The 13636-nt window shown below is 30.2% G+C and overlaps 2 protein-coding genes across 4 annotated transcripts in view; one reads left to right on the forward strand and one right to left on the reverse strand.

The window, feature by feature from the left end:
• LOC118065906 (uncharacterized) overlaps nt 1-13636 on the reverse strand; it is a 122545-nt gene that overhangs the window by 75760 nt on the left and 33149 nt on the right. The window lies entirely within an intron of this gene.
• The window catches only part of LOC118065901 (frizzled-2-like), a 77894-nt gene that overhangs the window by 45462 nt on the left and 18796 nt on the right, over nt 1-13636 (forward strand). Inside the window, exon 1 of one of the 3 annotated variants that reach the window (XM_035081476.1) lies at nt 9235-9551. The exons of the other annotated variants lie outside the window; for them this stretch is intronic. The gene's annotated coding sequence lies outside the window, so the exon portion shown is untranslated. Of the gene's footprint in view, nt 1-9234; nt 9552-13636 lie in introns of those variants that run through there. 3 annotated transcript variants of the gene reach the window in all.

Raw genomic sequence — 13636 nt, forward strand, 5'->3', positions numbered from 1 at the left:
AATGGTCGGAGAAAGTTCAAAAAGAAAATCAAAGGACCTGCAGAATTTCAGAGTAAAATCATGGAGTGAAAGAAAAAGCTTAGACCGCTCAATTTGACACCTCAAAGAACTATTTTCTACGCTGTCTCTTCTTTCTCTTTCTATTTTTATGTATATACTATATATATGTACTATAAAAATGTATATAATAATAAATACATAGATATCAATATATAAAGGTAGGTACATATTAGACATACTCTCACCTTCTGCTTCTTTTCTGAGCAAAGCAAAATACGATTAGAGAGAGGCATGATTGTCAACGAAAGGCTCGATGTTACCCCCCTTTGAATTTCATCTTTGTGAATACGAGATGTGTCGTTTTACTCTCACACTCTACCTGCTTTTTTACCCTTAGCTTCAAGGCATTTATTAAATCTTATTCTCAACATCTTTCTCCTTATTTCTGTATCGGGTTACTCGACAACTCCCTACTCTCGTATACGTTGTTCTCAAACAAGATTTACCTTTTCCTTTGTGTCGCCATTTTCGTTACTAAAAACCCCACTATTTTACTTTTGTTGTCCTGGCATTAACATTACAGGAAATTCATGAGTTTGTAACTAAATTAAAGTACTAAAAGAAGGTACATAAAGTTTTATTATCGAAAATACAAGTGCAATAAAGAAAATGGAGTTCCGAGAAACCGATTATAGCGTCATCTATTTACCCGCAAAATTCGATAGATGAATTCCTTCGTCGGAAAATCCTTGACAGAAGCTCGTCGTACATTTCAGAGGAATCCTCAGCTACAAATTCACAGGAATCAGTAAAGATTTCTAAACATTTCTGCATTCTATGCAGAACACGAGTTTGCTCGTAAAATTGGAAATTACGTCAGCGATTTACGAAACTGAATTTTGGAGAAATGTCAAAGCTGAATTGCGGGTGATAAAAGACAGAAAATAAGAATTTATGTTTATTTGTATCCGTGAGGAAATATTAAGATTGAATAAATAAAAATGAAAGTAGAGCATAAAAATGCAAAATGAAGATATATATTTTCAAGAGTTTATAGCTGAATAAAAATTCATCTTTAAGGATTAAATCACGAGTAATACATTCCTGAATTTCCGAGTGTCATAACCGTGTGTATGAATTATTGATAAACAATTTGAGTGATGAATAAAAAATTGCATTAAAAATTATTTGCAATTTAAATTAACTTTCAGTTTAGCTTTCCAATTATTAAAAATAATTTCAAAATTACAAAAATTGATTGCATAAATTATTGAAATTTTTTGTAATGAACAAACATATTCCATCATAATTTTGCTAAATTTCATCGTAAAAACAAATACGCCGTAGATTTAATTAGAGAGAATTTAAATAAAATAAATCGAATAAATATTCAGGAATGATGTTGTCATGACATCAACGATTTTTTAATATAATGGAAAATTCATTTGACAGCAGACACGAGTCTCATTCACATTCATTTCCACATTTTATTTAACCAGATAGAAGTTCCATTGTCATTTCTATTATTATACAGTCACTGACCACCGAGTGATTGTAGCAATTTCCCCGACATCAGGACGACTGTAAATTCCAACTTTTCTGGGAGATGGCCAGTGCGTAGAAAAGTTGTGGTCATCATCTATTGTCCAGGAAAACGTATTTGGAGTTTCTGGCAGGGGTAGAAAGTTAGCAAACATTACTCTTTCTTTTTTTATTCTTTTTTCTCCTTTTCCAATCTTTTTTTCAAGTACTACTGCATCAAATAAGGGGCACAAAAGAGCCGTGAGTACAACCCTCAGACTACGATATAATAGTGGAGACTGTAATCGTGAACTTTATTACCGTCTTTTTGACAGCGTAGAATAAAAGACGTTGCAAATAGTTATGACTTGTAGTTTGCTTTGTTAAAAAATAGTTTAGAATGCCATTGAAAGCTTTCAAAAAATAAATTATCGATAAATTAGTCTAGAATTTAAATTTTATCATAATGTAAATGTTTTGTTTCTGAAAACAAAAGAAACAATGCTTTTTAATTCCTGATGACAGGATTAATTTTAATAATGAAAATCAATAAATGAAATTGAACGATAAATTTAGAATAATTTTATAATTTATGGAGCCAATGAATCAATAGATGGGCGTATTGTTAAAATTAGAGGAGGGCTTGCATTCAAATGGAGCCAATTATTCTTCCCATTTAAATGAAAGATTTTTTAATTCCAGAACAAAAGATTATTATCAATTAATTTTTAGTGTCACTATCGTTAATTTATTGAACTTTCAATATTTACTGTTATTAAAATAAAATAAAAAATGAAAAAGTGCTTTGATCCTTTAGAGTTATTTTTCTTGAAAGGAACTAATTCTAAGTAATTTTAGATAATGAAAAGAATGAATGGAAAACCGCAGTCAATTGACTATTCACCCGAAAGGACTTTGATCAGGTGAAAAAAGAATACACGTGTCTCGTGCCTTCTGTCACAATGAATTTTCCGTTGCGTAGAATATATCGATCAATATTTAATGTTCAAGTGAGTAAATCTGTTTAGGATATTTCTATCTTATTTTCTATGGTCTTTTTTTCATTCTTTTTGTGTTACACTCTCAAGATAAATTGGTTCTGAGGGATTTTGTAGGTCCCTAAACTCTAGAGACTCGAGACAGGAAGCCTTGAGGGGTTGGCTTTGTCCAAATTTATCCTTCTTTCCTTTTTCATCACATTTTTACTCGTCACTCTACTTTCTCGTCAAGAAAAATGTCATATGGAGTAAAGATGCTCTATCAGACATATAGCTACTTAAAATGACTTTAGACTACTGAGAATGTGACTCGAGGGAACGAAAAATAGTTAAATACCAAATGAGTTTGCGCAGGTCTAGACTAGTTGGCCAGATGGTGATTTTTAGTGACTTTCTAGAAATTGAAATCATGTGGTGTGGATCACTAAATTAGAGTCTCTTTTTCGAGAATGGCACTTTTTTTTTAATTCTGCTGGATCTTGATCCGGGTAGGGATACTGGTGTTGAACAACAAACCAAGCTTAGGCTTATTTTGAAAAGCAAAGCCTTGGTTGGTTAACTTTAAGGTAAATTGGAGTATCAAAGAAGGTATCTTGACGTGTTTTCATCGATTTTGTGACGGCTGCAATATGTCATTCGACATTCAATTTCAAGAGATACGTATTATTGTTACGGATAACCATTTTTAGGGGTAAAACGGACCCCTAAAGATGGGACTTATCTTGAGAGACAGTTTTAATGTTTAAGTTAAAAAAGAAATTACTGAATGATCCAATACATCCGTGATATTTTGTTAACCTTTTATTTCATTTAGTCACTTAACAACCTCCCTCACATTCTCAGACTCGAATTTTCCGGAAGTTCTTTGCTGATAAAAATTAGAAAATAAACATAAAAATGATCACGATATGTTAATGATGATTAAAAATATTCATTTCCGACCGTTTCTGTTATTTGTCTTTAATAGAAATAAAGATTACACATTTTTTATATTTTATCTTTAAAATTTCCTCATCAACTGCTTAAGTAGATTACAAAAATTAATTTACATTTTTTTATTCAACAAAAAAGAATCTGGTGATCCAGATTATTTTTTTCCATCCACATGCTATGTTATTAATAAAATAATCTACATTTGTTCAAAAAAATGAGATGAAATTTTTCAATCTTTTTTAATGAGTTTTATATTAATTAACTCATGTCATCAACGGTAAAATAATTTTTTTTTTTCGTTACTTTTTATAATAAACTTACTATAAAAATAGAATTGCATGATAAACTCTGTTGCAAAAAATAATTAACTTTTTATCGACAGTCAAAGTGAATTAATTACTGATAATTGATATATATATTAATTAATACTGTAAATGACTGTACATTATGTTCCATCAACTTTAATTAATTGAATATATTTGAATTATAATAAGCTTACAATCTTAATATTGATTAGTCAATAGATGATATGATATCATCGTAGACGATAGTAATTTTTAATTGCAGAATAAATAGATACATAAAATGATGAAAGCTGAAAGAATAATTCATTCAACTCAATTAAGTGTCAAAACAATTTATTCAAGTAGTTTATTTTATTCTACTTTTATTAATCAATTTATTTCATGATAGTTATTTTAAAATTTTTATTCAAAGTGTTATAAAATATGCTACATTTTTTTCTCAATAAAAACAACCAATTAAATTACCTTAAATAATTTTCTAAGTCTTCAGAAATTCAATTATTCTATCAACCTAGGTGGTGATGTAAATTTTTATGAACAAAAATTTGCACGTAATTGAAGTCTGCGAAATATTCCACTACCATCCGACAGGAATATCGATTCTTTGTAAAAATAAATCAAATTACTTACTAGCGAATAAAAAAGAATATGTAGCTAAAATTTATACTGCAGACTAAATAATTGTATTAATGTTGTCTTGAAAACAAGGGATTAAATATACATAAAAAGTAAAAAAATTATTCCTGGAATTCGTCGTCGACGAAGAGAATATGCTTGGGAGTTTATTAAGTATACTTGTAGCAGACTGAGTAAAGAGATTTGTCGGTTTAATTATTATTCAAAACTTTGTCCAAGTTCTTTACCACAAAATACTTTACTCTCTATCTCTTCTTACGTACTTATATATTTTGACTTCGAGTTCCTTATTTTCCCCTCGGGTTAATTCGATTGCCAACCCCCTAGACATATCCCCGTTTCCATCTTTATTTATTTCTTCATTTTTTTCATTCTCATTTTATTTCTTGAGACTCTAGCTAGAGAACAATGGTACGACAGGCGAATTCCTATTTCCACTTAAATCGTTTGTTGAAAAGTTTCAATCGATCTCAGCAGGTTATTACTGAGTTACTTCTTATTTTTTTTCCTCCTTTTGTTTTTTTCTTTCTTTCCCACCCAAACTTCTCTCTTTCTCTCCTCCTCAGTTACTTTCATTTTTATTTCTTTATAATTTTTTCCCCCGTTTCACTTGGATTTTTATTTTTATTGGTGCACAACCGGAAAAAAATAGTATCGAACTTGAGACTCATTATAAGTTTGCTAAGCTTTTGCCAGCAGAGTCTGAAGAGAGCAAGTTTACAAGCGATTCTACGTATCGTGGCAGGCAATCGTTAGCTTCATCCATCATAACGATTATTATTGGGCAAACGCGGGCGGACAAGTAAAGAAAAAGAAAAAAGCAAGACTTGGTTATATGTTGAGTATGGAAGTAGATGAATAAGGGAGGGAGGAAGAAGACTTGAGATCATAATCGGAACCATGCCTTAGTCGTTCGTCATTCTGCTACCGGTACCACCCATCCCTCGTCAGAAACAAAAAACAGTTGGCTTTTTTTTTTTACCTCGCACAACCTCCTCATGTCATATCCACACACACGTTTGGATCAGAAACGTTCTCTTATGTCCACAGTTATTCCGAGCGCGACAGGAAAACCGAGGGCTGAGACTCGTGTCAGCGGGGTGCAATTATGAGGAATCTCATGCATGAATTCTATATATGACTGGCATGTTTTCAGAACTTTTTTGCTCCTATTTAGAGTCAACTTTTTACTCCTTTATTTCTATAAACTTTATTTTCTCATTCAAAAATGACCATTTATTGTCAACACCAATTTTTTTTATTACTATTCAGTAACAATCATGATTCTGGTAATTATGCAAAAGTGAAAAAATTTTTTAACTATTGAAATATCTTTCAGTTATTTAAAAATAGTATATTCCTACTGAGAAAAGCTACTTTGAACAATTGTGTATAAAGACACAAAAATTATCACAGTTAAATTAATTAAATAAATGATTAAAAACTTTTATTAAAATTAATTAAAAACACTAAAACTTCAAAAAGCAATGATCTCTAGGCACAGAAACGTTTCCTTTAATCAAAAAAATATTTATAATGATCACAAAAGCTTTGCCTTCTGTTAATGACAGATGATTCTATTCCTTCAGCAAATTACTGACGCGTTAAAGTTAAAGCTAGGAGGATTCAAAGTCAACTCCCTATTTGACTAATTGTTTTTTTTTATATAAAAAACGTTCATGGAGAGAAAGATTGAGTCAAAATTACCCTGCCATGGTACATAGCACAAAAAGAATAAAATTCATTCGTTTATTTGATTTATTTACTGATTCTTTTTCTTTGCAGTGAATACTTCAAAACTATTCGAATAAAAATTTCCAGATGCCTGAGATCATTGGAATTCGTTGCCTGATAAGGTCCTGATATGAGTCTGATAAAAAATTCTCACTAAAAGATTTCATCTATCTGGAAATTATGATTATGGTATTGCTTGAAATAATCCATCAGCTTGCACTACTTTCTTTCTTACTACTTCCTAGATAATAATTTTCCTCTTAAAAAAATTTTCCTTTCTATGAATTTATTATATTTAATAACATTAATGGGTATGTTTATATATAAGTACATGTCGTGGTGGTGAGCATACGAAAGAAGCAAGAAAGAGACACTGGTAGATTAACTGGCACAAATTTTATGGCTTAAGACTCGTGAAATATTCGAGACGTAACAAATCCATTGGATAAAGTCGACTGTCAGTCAAACCATAAATTTATCCGCGGATGAAATGTTTTAGTACACATACATATGTACACGCTTCTGTCAAGAGATTAATTATTCAAGTTATTCAGAAAATTAATAAATATATTGATAAATAAATTTTCATCATTAATTCATCATCATTACTCGTAATTACGAATGGACTATTTCTCATCAAGTGACATGAACTTTTAATTATTTTTTATTACATCAAGGGAAATATTAATTTTGGCTGAATGGCCTACTCTATACATCGTTTTTGACATTAATTAAACCGATAGCAGGACTCCTGGGTTCAATGATGATTCTCAAAGGGATAAATTCATGTTCGAAGCAAAAGATTAATTAATAATTTATATCATTTATTTAGAATAAATATTTAATTAACATAAATTTTTTTTTATTTATTCATAACATTTTCCGATACTTTACTTTATTTTTTTAATGGCAAATATAATCCTGAGTTTTATCGTGTTTTTAATTAATATTCATCAAGTCATTTGTTTACCACAATTTTAATTTTTTGTTATTATTTTGTCATTTTATTATCAATTATCACTCAGTTCACAGTTCAATGGTATTATAAATATTTATTTAATGACGTTTTTAGCACATTAATAAACAAAAAATTGATTGCAGAATAATTTTAATTTAATTAAAAAAAAAAAAAAAGCAAAGATGAGAATAAAAAATATTTTATCCCAGAAAAACACAATATATTCATGGGATTCATAAAACGTTTCTGCTACTGAGCTCGTTGTGGGCGTTAATGGGCTCACCTAATTTATAATAAAAAGGCAATAAATTAAATTGAAGCTTAAAATGAAATTAGATGCAATTGTTTAGGGAACTAATTAACCAAATGACACCATAAATTTGCTAATAATTTAAATAATAAACAAGCAAGCAAAGAAATATTTACTGAAGATAATCCAATTCGCAATCCCTGCCACTGAGTTTGTTTTGGTGCAGACAATTGAAGGAAGGATCTTGATTATCTTGAGTCATTGTTTAATCTGTTCAACTGGAATTAGAGAAATGAAGGAACCGAGGAGTAAAGGGTGCGGGATGTATCCGAGAGAAAGAGAGAGAAAGATGAGACCTTACACGTAATCTACGTCTGACGATCGTCGAACGAAACAACTCTTGGTGTACATCTCTCGTGAGTCCTTTCTCTGGGATCAGGCCCCTCGATCTTGGAAAGGGTCTTTTCTCGAGGAAGGAACCGGTCACGGGCGTTTCTCGTGTGTATACACACATTACCGATGCCACCAACGTGCTCGTTGAAGTCACGAAGAACTCTTGATCGTGCCTCCTAAAATTCCCGGCGGCAGGGCACCAAGATTTATATCTTGAGCGAGAAAAAGAAGCATTAAAATGAATTAATTCACTCCCTTTGTTGCTTTAAGCAGCACAAAAAAACGATTGCTTCATTAGTGCATGGCCTCTATTGTTTTTTGCAAATTATTTTCATTCAGTTTTATGAAAATTCTGTTATTACGTGCACTTGAAAATTATTTAATCATTTTTTAGCCATAAAAATAGAAAGTTTAACATTTTTTTGCATTTTTACGATTAATTATTTTTTTTCAATAATTAAGAACAAAATAATTTTTCTCTTACTATTTTTATGATTAAGTTTTATTGTTTTCAATTCACATAGGGAGAAAAAAGGTTAATTTTACTGCAAATGTCTAAATATGAAAGACTTTTAATGCATCCTAATTAAAAAACTATCTATTATCATTTTTCGACCTGTAACGAGAAGCTATAATTAAATTTATGAGTACTGTACTCTACAGAAAATAATGAATTTGAAGACGATAATTGTCAAGCGAAAGTAGTCAATTTAATTTTACAATTTATTATCATAAACAAAATAACAAATTCAATTTATTCCATTAAATTGAATCTAGGTCAAGTTTCCAATGTTAATTAATAATCAAACAACTGATAAAAAAATTTAAATAAAAATTTCTAAATAATTAATTTGAACTCAATGCATCTTTATTATTTCACTGAATATTTATTCAAATTTCATCATCTTATCAAAAAGAAAAAAAAACAATTGGAAATTTTCTTTAGTAAAAAAAGTGGAGAAAGTCATGTGGGACAGGGTAAACTGAAAATGCGGGTGCGAGGTTGATAATTAGCGATTGCAAGGTACCACAGTATCCAAGTGAAGAGGAGGTGGGGTACAGAAGACATGAGATGCGAGAAAAAGGAAGAAGCGATCTCGTTATCCACGGCGCCCGTTCTGACGTCACTCTGGAAGAAGGAGCCTGAGCAAAGAACGACTCGGACCTGGTAGTAACATAACACAGGGGAGTCCATACACGCGCTAGCACTCTTCATGTAAGCATACACATACACACAACACCGTGATGGGTGCAGAGAAGAGTTCACAAGGGGACGGTGATCCAAAGCCATCGTGAAAGTAAGAGCAAGATGAAAAATAAAGGATAGACTCGCCTATCCATACTCTGCACTGTAGACTCTACTACAGTCTACTCCACACACTCTTTGCTTTTGCTGTACAATACAACTCCACTGGCTTTTCCCCACTGCTTTGGTACCGGCACTGTTTCCCCTTCTTCGTTCTCTCCTCGACCATCGACGCTACGAATGCTTTTCGATCCCTCGACGCCACCAGTACGCGCTCGGTCGTCGTCGAGTTTAAAACATTTTTGTCAATTATATTTATACACATCACGTGGCTTGACAACTGTGATTGATTGACTTGTAGACATAACGTACGCGATCTCTGTACCATCTAATATCCACTGAAAAGCCCAAGTGTGTTTGATTAAAAGTGAATGAGTTCTTTTAAAAGAATTTAAATATTTTATCGATTTCACGAACAAAAGTTGGATTCTGTTGTTGTCAGAAACTGTTTTTTTCTTTTTATAACTACAATGGATTAATACTCTTATGTGATAAGCATCGTTCACGAGAAACAAAGGTGAGATTTTCAGAATTTTGTGGCTTTTTATTGGAACTGAGTGAATTGGAGTCGAGAATTTTGTTGAGGTTTTTCTCCAGCATTCGACGTTAATACTATTTTCGATGGGTTTATTGGCGATATTATTATTGAACATAAAATAAAAATGCATTGAATTTAATGCCGTTGAGAATTTTTGATGTTCTTTTTTTTTTATTATAATCATTTTCTTCGTATCATCAATATTTTTCGAGAGATCTTCATCGTCTTTCATTTCTGCCTTTGATCTGAATGATTTTCAAATGTTCTCTGCCTCGTAACAATGTAAATATTATTCTTACGAAAAAAATACATTGAACATGTTCTGCTCAGAATTTTATCCGCATCAATTTTGCTTCTCATCATTTTTTACACAAAGTGAATATTAATAAAGATATTCACGAAGAATTGAATGATATGTTCTTTTTTTTTCTTTACATCTTACTAGACTTGTTTAAATTATTAATCAAACTACTTGGAGGTCTGTGAGTCATTGATTGCAATTTTCATAAGATAACTCTTGTATACAAAAGAATAATCATGATTAGAAAATTTTATAAGCTTTATTCAAGTTGGATTATCAAATGGAGTATTACTTTTAGATTTTTTCTTAAACGCTTGTGACGCCGTAAATATCAACTTTACGATGAAAATTCGTAGGATTTTTTTGTCAAAATTTCAACGCTCTTTTATTTAGGTCATGAGGATTTTCCTCGTACTGTCAATATTTCCCGAGATATTCATCATTTTTTATATTTTCTTTGATGTCAAAATTTTTTCAAACTTTCTGAACCTCATAGCTGTGTAAATATTATTCCTACATAAAAAATGCATTGAACATTTTTCGTTGAAAATTTTATTCTCTACAATTTAGGTTCTCATCATTTTTTACGTTAAATGAATATTTACAGAGATATTCGCGGAAAATTAGCAAAGAAAGTTCTTTTCCATTAACCAGCCACTTACTGTTGTTTAAACAACTAATTAAAGTCTTGAGAAGTCTAAATAGGTGTAGATTACCACTCTTACATGATAATAATCCTAGATAAGTAACAACGATAGCATTGCTAAATGATTATTAGTAAATAATTAACTATTATTTCAACTATTTTAAAATACTTTAAAGAGTGTTATTATTTTTTCTGTAATTCTAAAGGTGTAAATATATACTTATGACTCTTAAATACATGAATAAGCTTTTTTTCTTATAAAAAAATTTCCGATCTTTATTTTTATCAAAACCATTTTTTTCTATAGAGTGTATTTTTTTTAGATATTCACAAAAAACCAAGTTTAATATCTGCTTTAAAGTTTGCAAACTTTCCAAAGCTTATAGCATCGTAAATATGACAGATACGATAAAAATGTACAGAAGTCTTTTAGTAGTATATTTTTTACTCTACATTTTTTATAATAGCCATTTTTTTCATAAAATCAATATTTTCTACGATATTCCCTCTCCTAGAAAAAACCAATTTCCAATTTCTCTTGTCATGTGTTGAATATTCAACGTTTCATATTAGACACCGGGATTTTTTTTTAGATATTGTTTTTACAGCAAAATGAGCGTGTTTATTGACATAAAAAACCTTTTATTTCTAAAATAAAAGAAAACGATAAATTTAAAATACATCGAATGTTTATTTATTTTAAGAAGACATTTACTACTTTCACTATTTTTATCTATTTCAAAATAAATAACCAATTTTTTAATTGACATTTTTATCAGAATATTTAACTCTTCACTTTTTCCTACTCTCTCTCTTGAAAAAATATTACACATCTTCTTTACAAAGGTACTTTAGAATCAGAATAATTTTTTATTCTTTATGATTTATGATAAAAGATAGTTGATAAAAGATTAATTCAAGTGGATTAAGTTAAATTTTTCTTGAAAAAGAATCTTTTTGGTTGAAAATTAGGAAGAAGGATTCTAGTATATATTTTGTGGATATAAAGAAGAGCGAAGAGAAAAGGAGAGAGAAAACGAGAATGCGAGGGGACGTGTGTATACGCACCCTCTTTCACCCTCACATTCGTAGACCGAATACGAAATGAACGGCTGGAGTCTCAGAGACCTTTATCTCTCTCTTCCGTCTCTCGAGTTTCGGAGCGGACAAAGTTTTGGTATGGGTCCCCCATGCTTTTGCAGGAAAACGAGTGTCTTTTTGGTCTCTTGCTTGCATTTTAATCTTTCTCTAGTTCTTTTGCTACTTGAGAGAATATAACGTTCGATATAAAAGTGATACACCACAAATGTATACACAGTCAACGTTTATATAATATTCCTTCAAGAGACTTTCGTGTCAGGAAACTTTTCTGACACCTCTGATACTACTTGAAAAGATTGACTGTGCTATTTTTTTATTTCTTCCTATATAGTTTTTTTTTTTTTTTGCTCTAAGACTTGAAATATTTAAACAAAAAATTTTTCTGAATTTTTTTATAAATCAACTTGAAATAAAAACACTCTCTTCATTTTTTTTAAATACTAGAGCTTACTTATTTTTGTCTTATAAAAGTATTTGAGACAAAAATGTCTCTTTTCTAGTGGAAAGAATATTTTATTCTTCAAGCTGAACTAGGATTTTTTTGCAACAATCTTAAAAAGATTACTTAAAAGCATCTAAAAAATAATCAGAATATTTTTTTTTTTCATCCTCCAGTTACTCATACAGGAAAATGTAGCATCTTTTAGTCTTCATTTTACATTTTTAATCTTTCTCTCGTCCTTCAGACTGCTCTAATAGATAATAATAATCTTTGATATAAAAGTGACACAGCACAAAACAAAAGTAACATAAAAATAATATTTTTGTCAAGAAAAAGTTTCGTGTCAAGAAACTTTGACTCTGAGTTACTACTACTGCTGCTGTTGCTGTTCTCTTACACTGCTTGGTGAAGATTAACAATGCTGCTTTGTATCATGAAGCTTTTTATGTCTCCTCTGGATCAAACATTTTGTCGGGAATATCTCGAACACCAAATGTTTTTCTTTGCCACCTATTTGTATACATTATAAGTCTCATTGGGAAATTTTACCCTCAATTTTTGTATGTTTGCAAAAAGCCACGTGGTATAGTGTTGCCTTAAATCACGAACCTCAACTATTCCTGGATCCATTCGTAGAAAAGTAGAACGTTAGTCTGGAAACGGGTGATATTACGTCACTAATTCACTACACTGACTTTATAACTAGTCGTCTATTCAACTGTTTTAGACGCTTGTTTTACCAAAAGACTACTCTCCCACACACAAACGTGCTACTATACCTAGGGTAAACTAGATCGTGCTAATCTCGTGATATATATTAACTCCACTCTGTTTTTATTTTCATTGTAATTTAGTACGAGCTAATAATTCTTGCCTTCAAAGAACTCTTTGAATTCAAACTCAACAAAAATCATTTTCAGAAAGAATTTTTTTTTTTATCAAATTACTTTATTGATTAATACAAATTAATTCAATTCTTGTTAATTTTTCTCTCTTTGAAAGGAAATATTGTTGAAGAATAAATTAATCTGCTATTAAAACACTACATTAAACATTTATGATACCATTAGTAAACCATTTGGAACCAGTTTATTTTCTTTTATGGAAAAAGTGATTTTCAGAAAAGCTATAAGTTTCAAAATTGTTTTTTGACAACCTTTTATAGGAAAAGTTGTCATTTATTTATTTCAAATGGGTTTTAACTTTTTATGATTTTTAAATATTGACAAATTATTTCAATCCAGTAGAATAATTTGAATTAATAATTAAAAAATTTCACAACATATCGTAATATGGTTTAAAATGAATTAATAAATTTGTTATCAAAAAACTCGATTGCAAAAAAATAGTGATTTATAGCTTGGCTTTTATTTCTCTTAAGGAGTGTATGATATATATAACGAGAAAGTATCATTTTACTAGCTGTTCAGATAATTAATCGAATAATTATAAATTTATGACACATTTATCATGCATCTAAAATTCATTTTCCCATTTAAAACAATATAAAAATATCTAGATCCACTATCGATTTCTGTTTCAAGTAATAATTATGTCTATTTTACTCTTTAAAA

This window comes from Chelonus insularis, unplaced genomic scaffold, assembly GCF_013357705.1.
Source record: "Chelonus insularis isolate UGA/USDA-ARS -01 unplaced genomic scaffold, ASM1335770v1 contig_324_pilon, whole genome shotgun sequence".
Taxonomy (NCBI): Eukaryota; Metazoa; Arthropoda; class Insecta; order Hymenoptera; family Braconidae; genus Chelonus; species Chelonus insularis.